Genomic DNA, 25,016 nt, shown 5'->3' on the forward strand with positions numbered 1-25,016 from the left:
GTCTTTAAAATTCTATGCTGTGAAAGATTTTATCATAAAACATAAAAATAATCCTCACGTGCTATACATTCGGTTTCCAGGAGATACGTAATCCTCAATTTTATTAACAAGGTCAAAACAATGCAAATTGAGACCAGGACTCGAATTTTTCTAGAAACAACAATCAGTTGTTAGAGGATGTATTTCTCCCTCAAGAGGACACTGTACCTTCAGTATTTCCAGCTTATTACTTCTTGTGAAATAGCTCCCTGTCTGGGATCCACCTGCTGCACAGAGTCAGAAGTTTCTCTGTGACCAACAAATCATTGCACGTAACTTCTCAGACATTTCCTTTTCTCAGAGGCCACCTGGGAACCCCTCTAACTCCTGACTAGTATGGGCCTTCTTTCATACTCATTTTCCATTTGGAAACTTCGGACTTCTCCAGCAGCAGCCTGTGGCACAGAAGGGACAAGGCCAACTGGCCCCTCTGTGCCCACTTCCCGCATCCTGCTCTTCCAAAAACCTGAGCCAATCTAATACACTATTACTCGGTTAGGGACACCTGCAGCGTGCATTGTTTCATATCTAACAAAACAAGACTTCATCTACCTCACACATGTCTTAAGGACCAGTAGAGCATATACGTATACTACCTCAACTTCCCTCCAACACCGATTTGCATGCTGGAGCAATTATGCCAAAACCGTGGCACTACTTTTCCATTTCCTTTTTTTGTAGTAAGAAAGGCCTACTAACTCACAATGCTTCACTTCAAAAGCTTAGCAACAGAGTCGGTACACGGCTATCTTTCTGTGCTGTGTGAACACAGGGTGGAAGGTAAGCCGGCTGCAGGGATCAGGGAACCCCCAGGAGGTGGGGGCACTGCCACCCCACACACCACTGCCTCGGCTCTTTTAATACTCCAGAAGGTGAGGAAAAAATAACTGACAGAAAAATCCCCTATGCAAAAACCCCAGCTCTGCAGGAAGGAGGGCGGGTACCTGTGCCTCACCCACTCCTCCTCCAAGAGCACGTGGCCAGGTGAGTGATTTCTCATCTAAACATGGCCAGCGTGAAGGACACAGCCCTGACGGTGGCACCTGCAGGACACAGGGCAACAGGACTCCAGGAGGCGGGGCAGGAAGGTGGGCTCCGAGCCCCCTGGAGGAAGGGGGACGAATACACGGGCCAGGCAGGCAGAGTCCAGAGGAGAATGGATGGGGCCTCGGGCCAGGCAGGGAAGAGGCCTCTTTTGGGAAGAGGCCCACGGGAGGCTAGACTGTCCAGACTCGTGCAGGAAGGACGGTACAGGGCCTGGTGAGGAGGACACTGAATTTCTGGAGAGCAGTGGGAAGCCACTGGAGGGTTTTCAGTGAAGGGCAGGAGGCAACATGTGCTTCTAAATGATCTTTCTGGCCACTGCACGGAGAAGGGCCCGGAGTGACCCAGCAGAACTAATCAGGGGCCATCAGCAAGAGGTCTGGACCAGGCTAGGGACCAGGGAGGTGGAGAAAAGCAGGATGTAGGACTGAATGCCATGGACCCAACGGAAGGAAGGAGAGAGAGGGATCAAGGAATGCTCCCCAGGCTCCTGGCTTGAGCAGGTGGGGGGTAGGAAGGACTCGAGAGCTCTGCTGAGGACAGGTTAAGTAACATGCAAGTGAAAACACTAGGTAGCCTCAGGTGTGTCTGGTCACTCCCTCTCAGGGCTCAGGACAACACACCTCCTCCTCCTGCAGGGGCTGGTCATCCAGCTCCTCCCAGACCAGCCACGTGAAGTGTCCTGCTCTTGACCCACCCCATGCCACCAGAGCCATGCTCCTCTGGAAGCAGCATGTGGACTTCCCTGTCCGTCCTCCAGCGCTGCCTTACAGCACAGGCTTCACGACAACGGTGCCTGGCACACACCGCGGACGCAGTCATCGGTTGTTAACTAAATACTTGGGGCCAAATCTAAAGCTCAGAGAGAGCTACGGGTTAAAGACACAGATTTGGGGAACTTGGGAACCACAGCTGGAAAATTATTTTATTTTTCTCATGGTACCTACGAAAAAATTCCCATTCAGCTGACCAAAGTTTCAATGCAAATTGTGTTACCTTAAAAAGGGTTTCCAACCTGACCTGATGGACATCTGGGCTTCTGGTCCCTCTGCTAAGTATAATACACACTTCTAGTAGAACCTCACTATATTAAAAAGGTTTGTACAACACAGGCAATATAGCCAATATTTTATAATAACTATAAATGGAGTATAACCCTTAAAAATTTTAAATCACTGTTGTACACCTGAAACTTATCTATAATACTGTACATCAAATATACCTCAACGAAATAAATAAATAAGGTTGTTTTAATTCTTAAGATCTTATTTCACGGCTAAAGACTGAATTTTGGTAGAAAGCACCTCACCTTACAAAAATATTAAATCTTAACAGTCATACATCACCGGAAATCAAGAAAAGAACATCTCTGAAGAACTTCTACACCAGGGTTTCTCAGTCCTGGCACTCCTGATAATTCTTTGCTGCAGGAGACATCCCGGGCACCGTAGGCTGTCCATGGGCCCCTACCCTGTACTCACTAGATATCAGTAGCACTCCCCAACCACCCCCAGCAAATTTCCAGACACTGCCAAGTGTCTCCTGGGGGACAAAACTGCCACCCCCCTCCCCCAGCTGAGAACGACTATCCTAGCCCAAATGGTCTTTCCATGTTATTGACATAACCAAGGAAACAGGGATAAAATTCTATTAAGTTTGAACCGCTCACTTAAAAACTGACCCAACTTACATCCTCTAGGGAAACTGAAAGCAAAACAGATACTTACACGCACGCACACACACACACACACACACACACACACACACACACTGGTGAGGTTTTGAACCATGTCATCAAGAAATGCTGACATTTCCTTTGCAGAGTCTGAATCTAAACGCAAGCTTCTCTGGAAGGGCTGCTCACACTCCGGGTGAGGGAACCCATTCATCAAGCCTCTCTTTTTCTGCAGGATGAAGATCCCCCCTGCGTCGGCCAAGGCCCTCTGAGACACACATGAGAACACGGGCTTGTGGAGCTGTTCTCACAGATGTACAACTGGGTGGAAGCACGGAGGCGGCTGAATGCAAGCAGCTCCCCGGCACCTCTTGGGCCCTCCTTGCTCATCAGCCAGGAGCAGCCAGCAGACAACTAGGCAGTCCTGGCTCCAGGCCCCCGTGCATCGCATCCCCGAGGAGGGCTGTCTGCAGCCCAGGGGTGAGTCTCTCCTCAGGGGGCTTCCAGCACCCCGGATTCCATGGACGAGGGGAAGTGACAGTCTCACGTGGGCTTTCTCTCTACCTGTCATTGCTTTTACGCTCACTGCTCTCTATAAAAAGTTAGTAAGTCTTACACACTTTAAATCACTGGAGACATTGTAGTATCAGATTCCCACATCAGTTTACCACAGAGTTTTGAGGTTTTACCTTTTTCCTCCCATCTTAAAGAGCATTCACACACACAGTAAGCACCCAGTGAGTCTCTCAACCTTCCAGATGAACCCCAGGCGTGACTGGTGATGGTGGTACTTAGCTCAAAGTTTTTAATAAGCTCAAAAGTGGTTGCCAGTTACCTAAATTATCTAAATCAAAAGGCACCAGATATACATGGAGAACAAATAGTCCCTTAAGGGCCAAAAGAAAAGAAAACTGAAGATAAGTAGTTAAGGGATTAACGATGTGTCAATCTCAACACAGACTCTGCTCTGCCCAAGGAAGGTCAAAACCTCTCCTCGTGCCTCTCAAAGTGCAGAGGTAGGTAAGGGGGCCTTGGGAACACTGGCACATTCTCTTGTCCCAGAGGGTCAGCTTTGACACACAGGAGGGTTTTTTAGTGTCTGTACCATTAGAACACATGTTACATAGGAAAACGCACAGGCTGCTTTAGAATGCCGCACCCCGGCCCTCTTGTGACGCGTGGTACATGCCACAGGTCCACTCTTCTGTCGCTGAGGGGCCTCACGGCGGAGATCCTGGGACACGCTGCTACTCATCATCCACCACTGTGCACCGAACACGGCCCACATGTCTTCCTAGCGTCAGTCATGGATCAAAGGAATCCGACCAACACACCAGAGAACCCAAGGCTCTAAATCTCCAGAGAGAAAAATCAGTAAAATGGGGAGGGGGGGCTGTTTACAAAGGCACACAAGTTAACATGCTGTTTCTCTGAACATTTAGCCAACTGTTCCAGGCCATTTCATAGGCTCACCTCCTCCAAGCCAAGAATTGTATTTGGGGCTTCCCTGGTGGCGCAGTGGTGAAGAATCCACCTGGCAGTGCAGGAGACACGGGTTCGAGCCCTGGTCCATGAAGATCCCACATGCTACGGAGCAACTAAGCCCGTGTGCCACAACTACTGAGCCTGCGCTCTAGAGGCCGTGAGCCACAACTACTGAGACTGCGTGCTACAACTACTGAAGCCCGTGCACCTAGAGGCCATGCTCCGCAACAAGAGAAGCTACTGCGATGAGAAGCCCGTGTACCGCAACGAAGAGTAGCCCCCCATCTGCCGCAACTAGAGAAAGCCCGCGCGCAGCAACAAAGACCCAACGCAGCCAAAAATAGATAAATTAATTTAAAAAGAAAGAATTATATTTGTGCATGTTTCTGTGGTACATGCAGTGGTCATCAAACACTTCCCAAATGACAGGACAGGCTGAGAGAGATGGAGGCCAGCCAGCTCCAGGGTTCAGGCCCTTCACCACCACAGGGCCCGGCCCCAGGGGTCTCCTCAGGCACACAACACCTGCGGGAGACTCCATCAGTCAGAAGCGCACAGGTTTCTCGTGCCCAACAAGAATCCCCTTCCTCTAGAAAGGCTGCCTTCTGACACACCTTCTCCTCTTGGCTTGAAATGTTATTAAATAGGTGCTTTAAAAAAAAACTTCCATGTTTTCTATTTCCAGGACTAATTCCTAAGCTTTCTGCCAGCAGGGACCATGTTATAGGCAGATTTTTACTCCGCTGTGATATCTAGCCCAGATACATGCACAGAGTAAGTGATAGATACCCAGCTGCAGATTCAATTTACTTCTGATTTGTAGAAGATATTGAATTATCTGAAGAATAAAGCCTGGAATACCAAATGTAAACGTGCTGGGGAAACAAAGGAACCGAATGGGGGAAAGTGTAAATCCATAAATGGCAGAATTACAAGAGCATTAGTAGCTGTATCTGTTGGGTGCCTGCTGACTCTGCCAGGAGTTTTACATACATACTCACATGTTAATATGATGCATACTGACTCCCTATAACCACCTGTAAGCTGAGTCCCTGCATATGATGCATACTGACTCCCTACAACCACCTGTAAGCTGAGTCCCTGCATATGATGTATACTGACTCCCTATAACCACCTGTAAGCTGAGTCCCTGCAGCTCCACGATCCCTTACCCCAACCAAAGCTAGATGTGTTTCAGAGTTCAGAACTGTTTGGATTTTAGAAAGGAAATATTGCATATATTATATATTACATAACACTCCCAGTGAAGTCTGGGACAGCAGCCATAAGAAAACACATTAACTAACCGTCTGCAGTGAAATACAGGAATATTCATACCAAGTGGAATAAAGATTATGAAAAGCATCAAAACAGTTCAGGCCAGGTTTTGGCACCAAACCTATGACAAAACCATTCCATTGTCAGAGGCTCTGTGGCTTCAGAATTGTGGCTGAGAGACTAGGCGCCCACATTATCGTCCTCACTGTACGTGCAGGGGCCCGACGCTCCGGAAGGTCAAGTGACTTGCTCAAGTTCACTCTCTGCACCAAAGCCTGTCCATCACCCGAACACCCTGCTGAGAAGCACCCTGGGACTCAGCAGGTGTGAGGGAGGGCCTGTGATCCTGCATCTCTAAGGACAGGAATCATCCTTTGGGGAGAGAGAAGTGAGCTCCTTCTACTAAACCACAGGCTCTCGGCCCTGCTGAGGGCACATCAGCGTGATATCCAGGAAATCTGATTTCTGGAGCCTTAACTGACTGAAATAGTCTGAAGTAAGGCCCCCAGCTTTTGTGGTTCTTTCTAATAATTCTAATGTACAGCTGGGATGCAGAGTCGCTGACATGAAACCATTAAGAGAAAAGAAAAGAAAGCACTGACAACAGAAGCCTCTGAGAAGGCAGCCGGCAGCTCAGTCAGGAGTTCCACTTCAGAGTGCCCACAGTCCATCAGAGGAGTCTGAGAGGCTTCCAGTAACGACCAGGAAATGTTATTAAGTTCCTCAGGGATGGAATACCTCAACCATGCCAGGCTCTGTGGGTCACAAGCATTCTTACCTCCTTTGAAACCAATGAAATCCGAGACATACCACACGAAAGGCCGAGTCCTATGGGGCAACCACACATCAATTCAGAATCAAGAAGTACTGCTGCCCGCCTGCCAGCAGGAACAGTTGGCAGAAAAGGATGAGAAACGAAGCTGTCACGCTTAGGCTGCTGCTATACTATGGGTATGAACTCGTGAACGGAGCGCACACACCAGTCAAACAGTGGACTTTAAACTTCGTTCACGAACCCTCAGACTGAAAGGGACATCAGTGGTCCTGCAGCCTGCTTCTCCCTGCTCTAACTCCCTGCTCCTCCCTCTAACACGTGAGGACACAGTGAAAAGGTGACAACCTACAAGCCAGGAACAAAACGCTCACCTGGAAACTGAACTGCTTGGCACCTTAATCTTGGACCTTCAGCCTCCAGAACTGTGAGAAATAAGTTCCTGTTGCTTAAGCCACACAATCTATGATATTCTGTTAGGACAAGCTGAGCTAATACGTGTCTCTTTCATGAAGCGTAACGTCCCAGGTTGAAATGAGCAGTCTGAATTTCTTGAGAACACAGAGAGTGTCTCAGTATTTATACACACACACATACACATATACACACTTACACACACACACACCCCTAGCATGTAATAGCATGACTGGCATCCATGAAGTGCTTTATAAAATTTGCTGACTCCAGAAAGCAGGCAGAGAGGGAACCTACCTCAACACAATAAAGGCCATTACGACAAACCCACAGCTAACCACTATACACAACGGTGAAAAGCTGAAAGCATTTCCTCTAAGATCAGGAACAAGACAAGGATGCCCACTCTCACCACTTTTATTTAACATAGTTTTGGCCACAGCAATCAGAGATGAAAAAGAAATAAAAGGAATCCAAATTGGAAAAGAAGAAGTAAAACTGTCACTGTTTGCAGATGACATGATACTATACATAGGAAATCCTAAAGACACCACCAAAAAACTACTGGAGCTCATGAATGAATTTAGTGAAGCTGCAGGATCCAAAATGAACATACAGAAATCTGCTGCATTTCTATACATTAACAACAAAAGATCAGACAGAGAAAGTAAGGAAACAACCCCATTTATCATTGCATCAAAAAGAATAAAATACCTAGAAATAAACCTACCTAAGGAGGCGAAAGACCTTTACTCTGAAAACTGTAAGATTCTGATGAAAGACACTGAAGATGACACAGCAGATGGAAAGATATATTGTGTTCTTGGATTGGAAGAATCAATATTGTTAAAATGACTGTGCTACCCAAGGCAATCTATGGATTCAATGCAATCCCTATCAAATTACCAATGGCATTTTTCACAGAACTAGAACAAAAAATTTTCTCTTAATTTGTATGGGAACACAAAAGACCCCAAATAGCCAAAGCAATCTTGAGAAAGAAAAATAGAACTGGAGGAACCAGGCCTCCTGACTTCAGACTATACTACAAAGCTACAGTAATCAGAACAGTATGATACTGGCACAAAAAGAGATCTATAGACCAACTGAACAGGATAGAAAGACCAGAAAGAAACCCACGCACCTATGGTCAATTAATCTACAACAAAGGAGGCAAGGATATACAATGGAAAAAAAGAGAGTCTCTTTGATAAGGGGTGCTGGGAAAACTAGACAGCTACATGTAAAAGAATGAAATTAGAACACTTCCTAACACCACACACAAAAATAAACTCAAAATGGATTAAAAACCTAAATGTAAGACCAGATACTATAAAACTCCTACAGGAAAACATACGTAGAACACTCTTTGACATAAATCACAGCAATATCTTTTTAGATCTGTCTACTAGAGTAATGGAAATAAAAACAAACAAAAAGTGGTACCTAATTAAACTTAAAAGTTTTTTCACAGCAAAGGAAACCATAAACAAAACGAAAAGACAACCTACAGAATGGGAGAAAATATTTGCAAACAATGTGACCGACAAGAGATTAATTTCCAAAATATACAAACAGCTCATACAGCTCAATATCAAAAAAACAAACAACTCAATCAAAAAATGGGCAGATGACCTAGACATATCTCCAAAGAAGACATACAGATGGCCAACAAGCACGAGAAAAAATGCTCAGCATTGCTAACTGAGAAATGAAAATCAAAACCACAATGAGGTATTGCCTCACACCAGTCAAAATGGCCATCATCAAAAAGTCTACAAATAATAAATGCTGGAGAGGGTGTGGAGTAAAAGGAACCCTTCTGCACTGTTGGTGGGAATGTAAATTGGCGCAGCCACTATGGAGAACAGTATGGAGGGTCCTTAAAAAATTAAAAATAGAGTTGCCATATGATCCTGCAATCCCATTCCTGGGCATATATCCACAGAAAACTATAATTCGAAAGATACATGTGGGACTTCCCTGGTGGTCCACTGGTTAAGAATCTGCCTTCCAATGCAGAGTAGGTGGGTTCGATCCCTGCTTGGGGAGCTAAGATTCCACATGCTGTGGGGCAACTAAGCCTGTGTGCCGCAACTACTGAGCCTGTGTGCCACAACTAGAGAGAAGCCTGTGTGCTGCAATGAAGAGCCTGCCCACTGCAACTAGAGATCCTGTGTGCCACAACTAAGACCCAACACAGCCAAAATAAATAAATAAATAAATGAAAAGATACATGCACCGCAATATTCATAGCAGCACTATTTACAATAGCCAAGACATGGAAGCAACCTAAATGTCCATCAACAGACGAATGGATAAAGAAATGGAATACTACTCAGCCATAAAAAAAGAATGAAATAATGCCATTTGCAGCAACATGGATGGACCTAGAGATTATCATACTAAGTGAAGTAAGCAAGACAGAGAAAGATAAATATCATATGATATCGTTTATCTGTGGAATCTAAAAAAAAAAAGATACAAATGAACTTATTTACAAAACAGAAACAGACCCACAGACATGGAAAACAAACTTATGGTTACCAAAGGGGAAAGGAGGAGGGAGGGATAAATTAGGAGGCTGGGAGTAACACATACACACTACTATATATAAAGTAGATAGGACTTCCCTGGTGGCACAATGGTTAAGAATCTGGCAGGAGACACGGGGTCCATCTCTGGTCCGGGACGATCCCACATGCCATGGAGCAACTAAGCCTGTGTGCCACAACTACTGAGCCTGCACTCTAGAGCCCATAAGCCACAACTACTGAGCCCATGTGCCGCAACTACTGAAGCCCGAGCACCTAGAGCCCGTGCTCTGCAACAAGAGTAGCCCTGCTCGCCACAACTAGAGAAAGCCCAGGCGCAGCAACGAAGACCCAATGCAGCCCAAAATTAATTAACTAATTAATTTTAAAAATGAATAAAAAAACCAACAAGAACCTACTGTATAGCACAGGGAACTATACTCAGTATTTTGTAATAACCTATAAGGGAAAAATATACATATGTACATGTAAATAACTGAATCACTGTGCTATACACCTGAAACTAACATGACGTAAATCAACTATACTTCAATATATTTTTTTTAAAAAGTTTGCTGAACTAAACAAAATTTGGTCAGTGTTCATTTAAATGTTGTTTTTCCTTATACACTTTACACGCCCACACACACACACACACACACACATACACAACTGAGCACTAAACTCAGCCAGGCACCCAGTAGATAAACATGTGCTGACATGGTGAATGTTTGCTGGACATATCCTCTATTTTCTCTTCCCTGGGCTGAAAAATGTCTGTTCCTTTAGCCTTAAATACCATATTTCATTTTTCTGGTGAATTCATTTTTTAAGGCTTACTATTTTATTTTCACAACAACCACGACACTACTATTCCCATCTACCATGAAAGGAAACAGGGGTTTCAAAGGTTAAATAAGTTGCCAGAGGCCACAAAGAATGGCGGGTCTAGCTCGCTGGTCCCTACGCCTACTTGAATCTTGTCCTGCCACGGCAGGGCTTCTACTGGCGGGAGGCCACTATCCCCCCACCGCCTCCAATCCAGCCCCTGGCCCGCCAACAGTGGTCTCCATGTAATTTAGAAACTTTTATGTCTGCAGTGTTATACTTAGAAGAATAGAATGTCAAAGCTTTAAGAGCTCTTATCTGTCATTGTGAATGCCACTGCCCTCCTGACCCCCATCCTCCCTGCCTTCGTTACCAGCCTTCCCAGTCCTCAAGTCTCACTACCCTTCTTTAGCCCCTGTGCTAGTCACCCCTGGGCCACAGTCACCACATTCTGGCAGAGAACATCCTGAAGGTGATAGTGAATGAAAAAGGTAAGTAGTATCAAAAGAAGCATCCCCCAAAACCTGCAGAGAGCAGTTACTTTCTCCCTGATGAAATGGCAAAGGCCAGCAAATTTTGGGAATTCACAGAAAGGACAGAGTAAGAAATGGGCACCCCATACCAAAAAAAAAAATTGTGTGTGTGTGTGTGTGTGTGTGTGTGTGTGTGTGTGTGTGTGTACACATAAAGTTTCACATAAAACTTTACTATAAGAGACCTGAGACCATCTAGACCAGAGGTTCTTACAACAGGCACGAAGGCAGGGGGTCCAGGAGCTCCCCGGACTCCCTGAAATTCCATGCATCAGTCAGTCACTCCGGCACATCAACCACGTAAAGTGGCTGACTCTCTTCATTCACGTCTACTTTGGACAGAAGGTTACATGCCCAGGGGTGATGGGTATCTGGGAACAAAAGCAAGTCACATTTGGGAAACACAGAGCTGGGCAGCTCCTGCTGTGCACCTCTGGGCCCGGAGGCCTCAGGGCAGCACTGTGTGAGTGGGGCTCTCTGCGCAGGGCGCAAGCAAAGGGCGCACGTGGGACATAGCTCTGCCCCCTCCACCGTATTAATCCCGATACCTGGTGGCTCCACTGGAACAAAGATGCAGATTCCTTGCTCATTATTTAATTCCACACCCTCAGTCCCCTCTGACCTCATCATATGTGCTCCCACTCAAATAGTGTTGCAACAATCCGCTGAGATAGGCGGAGAAGGTTGATATACAGAAAATGAGATTTCCTATTGAACCAGTGCATACACACGTCTTGCACATGCTGTCAAATTATCCCACCCTTTTATACACAAACAGCTCCAACTTTATTCTATTACATCTCTAGGGGATTTACTAGAATGATCTAGGGTGAAAAAAGGATATTTAGGATATATAAGCTTACTAATATATTCTCAATGAAACTTTAAGAACAGAGAGAATTACAGCACTCTTCAAAATGAAAGTGAAGTTTTCAAATAATTTTTTAAATGAACTAATAGGAAGGGAAAATTTATGGACTCAAAGTTATACTTGAAAAACTCCTGGCAAATAGATGATCAAGGATGCCTGATTAAATAAAGCACACATTTCATACAAACAATTACCATTTCATGAATGGGTGTATTTCAAAAGTTTATTCATGAATTCTTGGTTCAGAATACAGAATGCACTTTCTCACAGAAAATGGGTAACACACAACAGTTGGTGTTTCCATTTTAGCCCACAACAGCCTCTCTTAAAAAATATATACAATATGCACATTGCTGACAGCACTGTGGAATCTAACCACCATACATGTAGTGAATTAAAGACAGTCACAGATTCCTTGACACTCCTCTTACCAAGAGGTAGGCTCTATGTCCCCTCTGCTTAATCTGGGAGCACTCTGGGGGTTCTTCGACTAACAGAACACAGCAAGAGTAACACTACACTGGGACTTCCCTTGGTGGTGCAGTGGATAAGACTCCGCGCTCCCAATGCAGGGGGCCCGGGTTCGATCCCTGGTCGGGAACTAGATCCCACATGCATGCCACAACTAAGGAGCCTGCCTGACGCAACTAAGACCCAGCACACCAAATAAATAAATATTAAAGAAAAAGAAAGAGTAATGCTACACCGATTTGTCATCCCCACTTACTCTCCTAGAGCAATCACTCTAGGAGTCTACAGCTGACATGTAAGAAGTCCAACCACCCAAGCAGAGAGGCCACACGATGAGGCCCTGACACTATGTGGAAAGTGAGGAACCACTAAGCCTGGCCTTCCAACCATCCAAGCATGTGAGTATAGCCATTCTGGACCCTCCGGACCAGACCAGAGGCCAGATAAATACCAGTGAGAGCCCTCAGTTAATGCCACATACAGCAGAAGAATCATCCAGCTGAGCCCTGCCTGAACAACCCACAGAACCATACTATCTAATAACAAATTACTGTTTTAGGTCACAGACGCTTAGGATGGTTTGTTACTCAGCACTCATTATCTGGAACAATCTGTGGCTTTTTCAGGAAACGACAGAAGCTCCAGCACTGGCATCAGGAATAGAACCCCTTCCTCCATTCACCACTGGTGGACACAGAGTTATGGTGGTGATATCAGCCAGGATTTTCCTAGGTATTAGCCATTGGGGCAGCCTCATTTAAGAAAGCAAGGAGGTATGTGGTATGATCATCACTGAAGAGTTGTCCTGTCTGCTTCAAAACCCTCCTAGAATTCTCTATACACTACTGAGGACAGGTTTCAAAATTCTGAAGAAACACAATGTATAGTCAAAATGCAGCTGGTACCTTGATACCAAAGCCAGACAAAGATACAAGAAAGGAAAACTAAAGACCAATATCCCATATGCACATAGATACAAAAATTCTCAACAAAATAGCAAACCAAATCCAACAACACATTAAAAGGACTCTGCGCCATGATGAAGTGAGATATATCCCAGGAAAGCAAGGGAGGTTCAACACACAAAAATCAATTAATGAAACACACCACATTAATAGAGGAAGGAGGAAAAAAAACACATGATCATATCAATAGACACACAGAAAGCATTTGACAAAATTCAACAACCTTTCATCACAAAACAATCAGTAAACTAGGAATTTAAGGGAACTTCCTTAACATGACAAAGGTCATTTATTTTTTGAAAGCCACACATAACTTCATAATCACACTGAAAAGCTTTCCCCTAAGATTAGGAACAAGACAAAGATGTCTGCTTTCACCACTGCTATTCAACACTGCAGTAGAAGTCCTAGCCAGAGCAATTAAGCAAGAAAAAGAAATAAAAGGCACCAACATTGCAAAGAAAGAAACATACTATCACTATTTGCCAATGACATGGTTCTATATATAGAAAATCCCATGGAAAACTAATAGAGGTAATAACTAAATTCAGCAAGATTGCAGGGTATATGATCAACACACAAAAATCAGTTGTGTTTTTATACACCAACAATAAAAAATTCAAAAAGAAAATTAAGGAAACAATTCCATTTATAATAGCATCCAAAAGAATAAAATACCCAGGTATAAATTTAACCAAGGAGGTAAAAAATTTATATACTGAACCTAAAAAATCTTGCTGAAAGAAATTAAAGGTGTTGGACTTCCCTGGCGGCACAGCGGTTAAGAATCCACCTGCCAATTCAGGGGACACGGGTTCGAGCCCTGGTCTGGGAAGATCCCACATGCCGCAGAGCAACTAAACCCATGTGCCACAACTACTGAGCCTGTGCTCTAGAGCCCGCGAGCCACAACTACTGAGCCGGTGAACCACAACTACTGAAGCCCACATGCCTAGAGCCCATGCTCCACAACAAGAGAAGCCACCGCAATGAGAAGCCTGCGCACCACAACGAAGAGCAGCCCCCACTCGCTGCAACTAGAGAAAGCCGACACGCAGCAATGAAGACCCAACGCAGCCAAAAATTTAGTTATTTATTTAAAATAAAGAAATTAAAGGTGTAAATAAATAGAAAGCCATCCCATAGTCATGAATTGGAAGACTTAATACTACATGGCAATTCCCCAAAGCAGATTCAATGCAATCCCTGTCAAAATTCCAATGACCTTTTTACAGAAAGAGAAAAACTGATCCTCAAATTAATATGGAGCTACAAGAGGTGCCAAGTAGCCAAAGCAATACTGAAAAAGAAAAATAAAGTTGGAAGACTCACACTTCTCAAACTTACTACGTCAAAACTTTCTACAAAGCTACGATAATCAAAACAGTGTGCTACTGGCAGAAGGACAGGCATATAGACCAATGGAATAGAACTGAGAGTCCAGAAATAAATTCAAACACCCACAGCTAATTTATTTCCAACAAAGGTGCCAATACCATCCAACGGGGAAAGAATAGTCTCTTCAACAAACGGTGCTGGGACAAATGAATAATCAAATGCAAAAGAATGAAGTGGGACTCCTACTTCATTCCAAATACAAAAATTAACTCAAAATGGACCAAAGATCTAAATGTAAGAGCTGAAACTATAAAATATAGGGGTAAATCTTCATGACCTTGGATTTGGCAATGGATTCTCAGGTTTGATACCAAAAGCACAAGGAACAAAAACAACAAAATTAAAAACTTTTGTGCATCAAAGGACACTATCAAGAATGTGAAAAAACAACCTACAGAATGGGAAAAATATTTGTCAGTCATATATCTATTAAGGGTTTAATACCCAAAATATATAGAGAACTCTTACAACTCAACAAACATGTCAAAAAAAAGACAAACAACCCAACTAAAACATGGGCAAAGGACTTGAAGGGACATTGTTCCAAAAAAGATGTACAATGAAAAGATGTTCAATAACATTGGTCGGTCGCTAAGGAAATACCAAATGACAATGAGATACCATTTTATATCCACTAAAATAGCTTTAATCAAGACAAAACAAAACAAAATAAATGTTGGCAAAGATGTGCAGAAATTGGAACCCTCGTACATTGCAGGTGGGAACAAGTTAGACACAGAATGACCACATGACCCAGCAATTCACTCCTAGGTATATCACCCAAGAGAAATGAAAACACTGTGTCTACATACAAACTTGTAAACATTATTCATAATAGCCAAAAGGTAAAAACGATCCAAATGTCCAACAGTAGATGAATGGATAAATAGTGATATATACAAACAATGGAATATTATTTGGCCAAAAAAAGGAACAAACTACTGATACATGCTACACCTTGGATGTACCTCAAAAATGTTATGCTAAGTGAAAGAAGCTAGACACAAAAGGTCACGGGCTGTATGATCCCTTTTATATGATATACTCAGAACAAGCAAATCTATAGCAACAGAATGCAGATTAGAGATTATCAGATTAGAAGAAAGGGGGGATGGGGAATGATTACTTAATGGGTACAGATTTTTTTACAGAGTGATGAAAAAGTTTTGAAACTAGAGCGAGCTGGTGGTTGCACAAAATTATGAATACACTACATACCACTGAACTATACACTTTAAAACAGTTAACTGAACATTATGTGAATTTTGCCTCAATAAAAGAAAATCTCGTTGGACTGTAGTTTATTGATTGATTGATTCATACAAATACTTGAGTATCTAACATACTCCAGGCACTCTCCTGGTAACTGGGTTACGGTGTCGAAAAAAAATTTTCTGCTATGAATTAAGAAAGCAAGGTTAAGAGACTAGAGAGTGATAGCATGGGCTATTTTAACTAGGGTGTTCAGGGAAAACCTCCTAGAAGAGGTGATATTTGAACAGAGATTGGAATGAATTTAAGAATATTATTCTGCTAAATAATGGGAAAAAAGTACTAAAATGTAATTTTTTTTTTTTTTTTTTTTTTTTTGCAGTACGCGGGCCTCACACACTGTTGTAGCCTCTCCCGTTGCGGAGCACAGGCTCCGGACGCGCAGGCTCAGCGGCCATGGCTCATGGGCCCAGCCGTTCCGCGGCATGTGGGATCTTCCCAGACCGGGGCACGAACCCGTGTCCCCTGCACTGGCAGGCGGACTCTCAACCACTGCGCCACCAGGGAAGCCCTAAAATGTAATTTTTAATTTATCAAAAATCATATGTAAAATTTGTTTTTCTAAAAAAGTGAGGGCCTATCTATAGACATTTATTCCTTTTTTTGCAAATACACAGTGATTTTTAGTTTCCAGATATTTTATTCTTTGTTACAAATAATTTCTTGACAGTCCAATAATGTGCTTCTTCTACCCCTACTTGTCATCCAGGGCCAGGCCATACTCCCAAGAGAGCCCATCATTCACTTTGCTAACAAGGCATGTTCTCCCTTTAGGGAATCGCTCAGGAAAGGAAAGAGGGAAAGGAATTACCACTCATGCTATGCTAGGTTCTCACATTCACTCACATTCTCACTTTCGGTCCTCACAACTACCTTTTCACAGATGAGAAAACTGAGGTTCGGAAAGGATAAAGAACTTACTATCATAGTTAGCTAAAGGAAGGACCAGAATTCAAATTGGGTCTGACTTCAGACCCATACTCTTTTCATACATAAATTGGTCTAAGATGGCCTAAGTACATCTTAAGCCAGACTGTGAAAATACGATGAAGTGACCCTGTCCTTAAGAAGCTCGTCATCTAGGCCTCAGTGTCCAGCTGTGTCCCCTTACTCACGCCCTCCCTGGAGCAGGTACAGACGGCTATGAAACAAGCCCCCTCACCTCAGTCCAGCCATCACGACCCTTCCTGGTTCCGTGTTCAAAACTTTACAGTGGTTCTAGCAGAAGAGCCATGTAAAATCTTCTCCAAAATAGCCAATGACATAATTTCCCTGCTAATTGTGGAGAAGGCTTCATTGCCTTTAACTCGTATTCCCATAAGCAATCCGCAGTTATAATTAAATTCCAGATGAATGGGTGGAAAGCTGCCTATGCTGGCTGTAACCAGCTCTCTACAGAGTGACCAGGCCTCCAGGACTTGTTCACCACTAACGAGCTAATATTTGCAAAACCCTGTAAAAATATAATGACTAAATTCTATCATTATTACTAGACTACCGGTTTAAATGTAAATTAAGAGAGAGAAAGGAGAAAGAAAACACATTAGTAAGTCAAGTTTGGGGCCTTTCCTCGGCGAGAACCACAGAGTAAAGAACGCCTTAACTGAACTTATTAAAGGATGTGGAATGCAATGTTGCTGCTCTAAGAAAATAACTCAAAACAGAGAGACGAAATGGAGCACCGCCTGGAAAAGTCAGTCGGTACAGGCAAAACAGGTGCTGGAGGAGAGGAAAGGCCGCATGGAAAATACATGCTGGGGCTTCCCTGGTGGCGCAGTGGTTGGGAGTCCGCCTGCCGATGCAGGGACGCGGGTTCGTGCCCCAGTCCGGGAGGGTCGACGTGCCGCAGAGCAGCTGGGCACGTGAGCCGTGGCCGCTGAGCCTGCGCGTCCGGAGCCTGTGCTCCGCGGCAGGAGGGGCCGCAGCAGTGAGAGGCCTGCGTACCCCCCCCCCCCCCACACACACACACACACTCTATATATATGCTGGAAAAATACACAGTGTCTTTTTAAAAGCACTATATAGCAGCAAAACTAAAACATCTAGAATCTGAAAGCAAAACTAAAAAGTCTAGAATAAGAACAAAATCTAAAACCGGATTGTAATTCAGCTTAAACTGACCACAGAGCACAGTGATGAAAACACGAACTCTATGATAGAGCCCAACAGGCCCGATGCTCTTCCTTTTCCTCATCTGTAAAATGGGGACGATTCTTCCCTCAAAAGTTAGGCTGGCACCAAGGTGGCACCCCAAGGCAGGCAGTTCCCTTCTCCGGAGCCCTGTCCCCTGAACGGCAGCCACAGGGAGCCTCTGCAGGCTCACAGGTCCCCTGACACGCTCCTTCCTTCTGCGCACGCTCACCCTCCCTTGGAAAACACCTCCGCACTCCCACAGCGCCTCTGCCCCACCACCATGGCACCCACCACACTGTGCTGTAACCAAATGGTTCTTCTGGCTTACTCATCTCACGGAAGCTCCTTGAGGGTAGTGATCATATGCATCTTACTTTACTTTTTAGCTTTGGCAACTAGCATAGCTCCTGGGTAAGTTCTCAGAAAAATGTGTGTTGATTAAATAATTCAATTATCCCAAGTTGGAATTAGAGGCCAAGCAGCTTCCCTGGGGCCAATCTTGGAAAAATGAAGACTGCAAGGGGAAAAAAAAAAAAACCCAAAAAACCACTACTCTGGGTGAATAGTCCCTGCTTTGCCAGATAACGATCTGACTTGGGAGAGTTACTTACGCAAACACTCTGAGCCTCAGCTGCCTCCCATATAAAAAGAGGGAACTCAACTAGAAAATCTCTACAGCCCCCACCGAGATCTGACACGTTATGTTTATATTCTAAGATCTTAACGCTCTTACTCCATTACATCTCAACCCTCTATTACTATGAAAATTGACATCAGTAGAAGGCTTTCTTGTCCATTTCATTCATAAGAAGCAAGTCTGTACATGGTGCTATCCATCCCATTTTACAGATGGATAAACCAACTCAGAGAGGCCCAGCAGCCTTGCCCCGGGTTGTTCTGCTAGTGTGTACAGAGGGCAGGACTGGGATTCAGATCTTTAAAGCTGGTGCCTTCCACCATGCCCACACTTCTCAAGTGAGGGGGTGGACAGCCCCAAGGACACATGGTAGGAATGCCAGGGGACCCCTCACAGATCCTAGGGAAGCCAAGGATGAACACAACGCATCTTCTGGAGAATCGAATGTACTCAGAACCTGGGGGGGACATATTACTGAGTACAATGTAAAAGTCCTATTCAATTTTAAGATAAAACTTTAATGGGCTTAGACTCCTATCGAGGGTTTGAGACATACTGCACTAAAACCATGCCATGCCCTTTCTCACACAAAAAAGCCTTCCGAAACCAAAACACTTAATTTACCCTACAATAACATTTCAAACATCAGGCTATGCACCCACGAAAGTTAAAATGTCAAATGAAGCCTCCCATCTTACAAGCCCCCTAACGCAACAAACCAGGGAGCTAAGCGCCATCAGAACAGGGGACGAGAGGTGGGGGGAGCGGAAGCGCAGTCAAGGGAGGCCAGCTCCAGGGCACACCCACCTGCAGACACGTATGCCAAGCCACATGGAGCCACTGTGTGGGCATCTGTCACACCCCTCTTCCTTCCCAAACCTGCAGATTCTGAACACAAACATTGACGGAGGGTCAGTCCACCATGTGCCAGGTCCTGGGGGGGAGTGGGGGCCTGACCAGCACCTCATCACCTCAAGCGTATGCAGGCCTCCTATTGGACATTAACCTTCCAGGGTACAAAGTTAGTCTCTGAAAACCTTCACTATCATTATGACTCCCGGAAACTAATGTTTTAGTATTTTGATGCTACTGTTGTCCTAAAGATGACATTATCCCAGTTAGTCAATTTAGCTTTTCTCTCCACTTAAAGAAACGAAGTTTCCAACAAATACGCTTTTAGGTTTTGCCATAGAATCAGTGTTTTAATTGGAAAGGAAATCAGGATATCAGAACAGCAGGCATGATATCTTTCTTGGTAGAATGGCCTCATAAAAGTTACCAAATAACCTCCATTAAAAAAACATGGAGGAAAAAAAACATGGAGTCGGGAATTCCCTGGCGGTCCAGTGGTTAGGGCTCTGCGCTTTCACTGCCTAGGGCCCAGGGTTCAATCCCTGGTCAGGGAACTAAGATCCCACAAGCCTTGCGTCGAGGCCGAAAAAAAAAAATGGAGTCAAAAACCAGCATGGAGCAAACGCTCGGAAAAAGTAAACCATGAAATGAAATTACAAGGCACTTTTTTATTTCTTGCGAATTAAAGAGATTTAGGTCATTTCAGCATGGATGACACAGCAGTAGATTTGGGGGGAAATCTACATTTACACCCCTCCCCTCGCCACCACCTTTTTTTTTTTTCCGGTACGCGGGCCCCTCACTGTTGTGGCCTCTCCCATTGCGGAGCACAGGCTCCGGATGCGCAGGCTCAGCGGCCATGGCTCACGGGCCCAGCCGCTCTGCGGCATGTGGGATCTTCCCGGACCGGGACATGATCCCGTGTCCCCTGCATCGGCAGGCGGACTCTCACCCACTGCGCCACCAGGGAAGCCCGCCACTACCTTTTGATACTTTCTACCTACAACGAGAAACATCAGGGACAGCAAAGTGCTGCTGCCCAGGTTGGGGCCCACTGCTCTATTCCCCACCATAGACCAGGCCCATCGTGGGGCAGACCTCCCGACTGCCCCGAGCTTGAGCTCCTGGTCACAAAGGGCCTGGCAGGAGCCAGAGGACAGCACGGGAAACATCACCACCGGAAACCCACTGACCAGTAGCATCACCAGGACTGTATCTACTGGCAAGAAGCAACAGGACTGCACATGTCAGATGCCACACTACCAAAACAAAGCCAGGAGGGGGAGAAATCCTCTTCTTGCCTTTCTCAGGGCCCTGCAAGAGGCCCCGGATGGGCCCATGGCACCTGCCTTCCCGACACTGGGTCTCAACGCCCACTCCCCAGAAGACTTCCCTGGCTACCCCCGCCAGCCAGGAGCTGTCCTTCCCTTTCCTGAACTGCCACCATACTTCCAGTCCTCTGCACAACCCACTGATTCACGTTAGCCTACACTGTATGACTTTTCTAGCTTCTTCCTAGTGGGTCTTCACCCTCTAGCTGAGCAGCCAGCTCCCTGAGGGCAGGGTGGTGAAATCATTCTTCCTCACCCTCCCTGGCACAGGCTTCAGTCCTGGTGCTACCTCAGTCAAATACCCACTGGCATCTCCTTCACCACGCACAGGGGCCAAGATGCCCCGGACTTCTGCAGACCATGCCCTCAAAGGCAGGTGCAGTATCTCCCTCAACTTAGCGCAATAACTAGAACATTATGAGAACTCAAGGCACATTCATTGAACATCAAATTAAATGAGAAAAAGACTCCCAAATCCCAGTTAACGATCTACTTATCTCGAAGAATACAGAATTCAGCAAGAGATTCCCACCTGATTTCCGGAGTTGACAGAAACCAACACAGTCACCTGCATTTATGACATCTCACCACCTGCCAGCCTCACCCCAAAGTGTCTGCATAGGGAGACAAGCAATTCTGGCCCCCAAGAGGTTTTCATGCTTAATGATAAAAAATCTCACCTTCTCCTTCCTAGACTGGTCAGTCCCCCACCCCTCACTATGTGTAGAATAGTGCTGTGCAGACCAGTTAGTAAAGGCCCTCCAAAATGGGAAAGCCATTTCGTATTTTTTAGATTTTTTTATGAATAATAGATATTACACAAGCACATACAATGTTTTCTGTTTAAAATTGCATTGTCTTCTACGTCCATGAGCTCCTTTGGACCCAAAGTCTGCTGCTGTGGCACAAGACACCCCATCCCCATTCACCTCTCTCTACTGCCCTCCTGCCCGCAGGCATCCGGCCCTCTCTCACACTAGCTTCGTTCCTTCTGCCCGGAACTAGTCGAAGCATCATCTCCACATTTAGGCCTCGGCTGCCTCTCCCTGGTCGTCTTCCAAATCCACTGGCCTCACCTCCTTCTTTCTCACTTTGTAGCTCTCTTCCTAGTTTCTCTCTGTATCTGAAGTCAATATTATGACTCTCCTTCCCCAGCAAAAAATAATAATAATAATAATTTTTCTTCCTCTATAAACACTTGTAAAGAAGCATGTGGGGGGGGGGGTCCTGATTCCATGGAACTGATGCAGAGGCCTTGGCCGTAAGAGATCTCCTCTGCTAAGTTAATAGTTCTTAAATTGACCATCACAAGGAAACTCAGCTATTGCATAACAGTTGATAGGTTAGATCACTTGCCGTTTGGAGAGTCTTGCTCTGCAAAGATGAGAAAATAGAGACGGGCAAATTTAACGCAATTTCCTTTGCTTGCTTGCGCTAGCCTAGACTTGCAACACCGCAGTGACAGTCTTTCTTGAAGTACAGCTTTAACATCATAAAAAAGGACTTTAAGAGAGTGATAAATCATTCTCATCCTTCAGCTTACTAGCACATCTATCCTGACACCGCCCACCCCCCCCCCCCAAGGCCCTTCTCGCTTTGCACAGTGAACAATTAAAGGGATTCTAGCAGGGCTGTTTACGGAATCAAAATCCCAAACACAGGGGAGAACAGCAAGAAGCAGCTCAGATGTTTCAGTTAAACCAAGGACTCTCTTCGAGGCACGAACAAGAGCAGGAATATTTTGATGGTATTAACAGAAACAACTGGCCACTGCTATTGCCTGTTTCCAGTGGAAGGTCTTTACACCCTGCTTTACAAGGAGTGAGGCCATCTTATTAATTCCAAAATTAATGGATAGCATCCAAGGAAAATAATTGGTCTTCTTCCCCTCATAGAAAAATTCACATGAACGTCTGAAAAAAAAAAAAAAAAAAGCTGGAATTCTCCCTGCCAGCTCTCTGCTTTCCCGGCTTCTGCATTGTGACAGCTGGAACAGATGGCGTCTGGGTGAGACACCTTACATCTTAAACGTCATCCCTGATAAGGTCTGATTTTAACTAGTGATGTGGGAATCCCAGGTCTGTCAGGGTTTCTGTCCTGAGCACCTACTCACCAGATTTCCAATCTCATGTATTTTACAGTTTTCACACTGATAAGGCTTATTTTTGTTTTGGCCAAAGAATTTTTCACCTTGGACTAATTCTCAGTATACATATTGTCACCACACGGTGAAAACACAAGTATTTCCTTTCATTTGAAAAACGAACGTACACTCTTTTGCCAGACATCCTACATATGATGCAGCCTTTTAAACAGGCCATTTTCAAAGATGTGAAAGATATTAGCACCAACTGATGGTCCACCTGGTCGTTTCTTTAGATAAGGATTTTATAGACATATACAAGATTACAGAACACAACATTTCCAAAAGCTTCACCAGCAAATGCTAGGGGAAAAAAAAATTATGGCTCCTCCTCAGTTGTATGCTGTGAATGTAAATTAAGAAGCGGCGACAACGCTACTCAATACAGCCTTTATGACTCCACAAAAATAAATGAATAAATAACACACACACACACACACACACACACACACACTCCCCATCTCATTCTGAAAACTGATTCACGGCTTAATACGAAAAACATGAAATAAAATTGCTTCCTTCAGACAGGAATAAAGACGCAGACGTAGAGAATGGACTTGAGGACACGGGGAGGGGGAAGGGTAAGCTGGGACGAAGTGAGAGAGTGGCATGGACATATACACACTACCAAATGTAAAACAGATAGCTAGTGGGAAGCAGCCGCATAGCACAGGGAGAGCAGCTCCGTGCTTTGTGACCACCTAGAGGGGTGGGATAGGGAGGGTGGGAGGGAGGGAGACGCAAGAGGGAGGGGACATGTACACGTATAGCTGATTCACTTTGTTATAAAGCAGAAACACAACAATGTAAAGCAATTATACTCCAATACAGATGTTAAAAAAAAATTGCTTCCTTCAAATGGACAATTATATGAAGGCTTCTTAAATTTCAAAGCACGTCCACAACACATCATTCATTTCCATTTTGCTGCTATGTTTTCAAGTGAAAGGTAAAGAATATTCTTCCACACGGAATTCTTTCTAAAGGCCTAAATATTAAATAGATGTCCCCAACGGGGTGACAGTGAAAACGTGGCAAAGTGTGCAGGAGCAATTAACCAAAGGCGGAATGTGTGCATTTCGCCCCAAACTGGATCCCAGTACCCGCCTGCCACCGAGGCCACTGCAGCTCTCCGATTATGAATCAGAGGTTCATCTGCAGAGGAATGACTCAGTATAAACTTTTAAATAATGGCTTTAAAAAAAAAAAAAAAACCTAAGCCAACCCAGGGTGAACACGTTCGGCTATGTAGACACCCTAATCGGTCCGCTCCTCACCCCGCAACACACAACCTCGCAGGAGATGCTGATTTCTCGCCACCCCGATGGGGGGGGGTCACGTTTCCAAGAGGCCTCGGCGCCCCGTTTCCTGAAAAGCTGCGGGAGCCCCGGCCCGCGGGCCCCGGCCGGGCCGGGCCGGAGGACAAAGTTTCCCGAAGTTGAGGCGTCCGGGGGGCGGGCGGGCCCGGGCTGGGGCTGGGGCGAGGCGGCGCCGTACCGGGCACTCGCCGCCGGGCGCCGGGCCTGCGCCGCCCCGGCCCCGCGCCGACCGGCCCCGGGCCCGCCCGCCGCCGAGGGCGCGGGATGGAGCCGCCGGGGATGGAGCCGTCCGCCGCCCGCCACCCGCCGGGCCCCTTACCCGCGTCCGCGCCGCTCGGCCGGCTCAGGGGCGCTGGGCGCGTCCTCCGCCGCGGTCCGCAGCGTCCTGCTCCCCGGGCAGCCCCATGTCGGGGGGCGGGGAAGGGCCGGCGGCCGCCGCCGCCGCCGGCTGGAAAGTCCCTGCTGGGCTGCAACCCGGCTCGCGCACGCGGCGGCCGCGCCGCGCCGCGCTCCCTCGCCCTCACGCACCCTCTCGCAGGCACTTCCTCTCGCGCGCTGGAAATCCCCGCCGGCCGCTGGAGCGCGCCCCGGCGCGCGCCCGCCCCGCCCCCGCCGCCAGGCCCCGCGCGCGCGCACGCGTGGGAGCTGCGGGAGCCCGCGAGCGCGGCCGGCCCCACGGGCCGCGGCCCCGCGCGCACCCGCCCGGCCCGCGCGCACCCGCCTCCCGTTGCTAAGCCCTCCAGCCCGGCGCCAGTCGGCCGGCCTTAGCAACGGCGCCACGGCGCGGGCGGGGGCGGCCTCGGGCGCCCCCAGCGCCTGCCAGCCGCCGCGCGCCCTCCCGCCCCCCCCCCCGCCGCCCCCCCCCCCCCCCCCCGCTCCGCGCGGCCCTCACCCCGGGCTTCCACCCCTTTCCGGGTCGAAAAGCCACGCGAGCCTCGTGGGGGCCCGAAAGGTGCAGGTCCCCTCGCAGTCGGGAGCGATGGCGTCACCCGGTTCAGCAGGGCAGCCACTCTCGGTCACAC

The 25,016-nt window shown here is 46.3% G+C and overlaps 1 protein-coding gene across 4 annotated transcripts in view; it reads right to left on the reverse strand.

Annotated features, from left to right (window-relative positions):
* Positions 1–24,530, reverse strand: part of TRAF3 (TNF receptor associated factor 3) — a 115,991-nt gene extending 91,461 nt beyond the window's left edge. For all 4 annotated transcript variants that reach the window (XM_079913539.1, XM_079913540.1, XM_079913537.1 and 1 more), the window contains exon 1: positions 24,314–24,530. The gene's annotated coding sequence lies outside the window, so the exon portion shown is untranslated. The remainder of the gene's footprint in view (positions 1–24,313) is intronic.
* Between the last annotated feature and the right edge of the window lie 486 nt (positions 24,531–25,016).

Source organism: Stenella coeruleoalba, assembly GCF_951394435.1.
Source record: "Stenella coeruleoalba genome assembly, chromosome: 2".
In the NCBI taxonomy this organism is placed as follows: domain Eukaryota; kingdom Metazoa; phylum Chordata; class Mammalia; order Artiodactyla; family Delphinidae; genus Stenella; species Stenella coeruleoalba.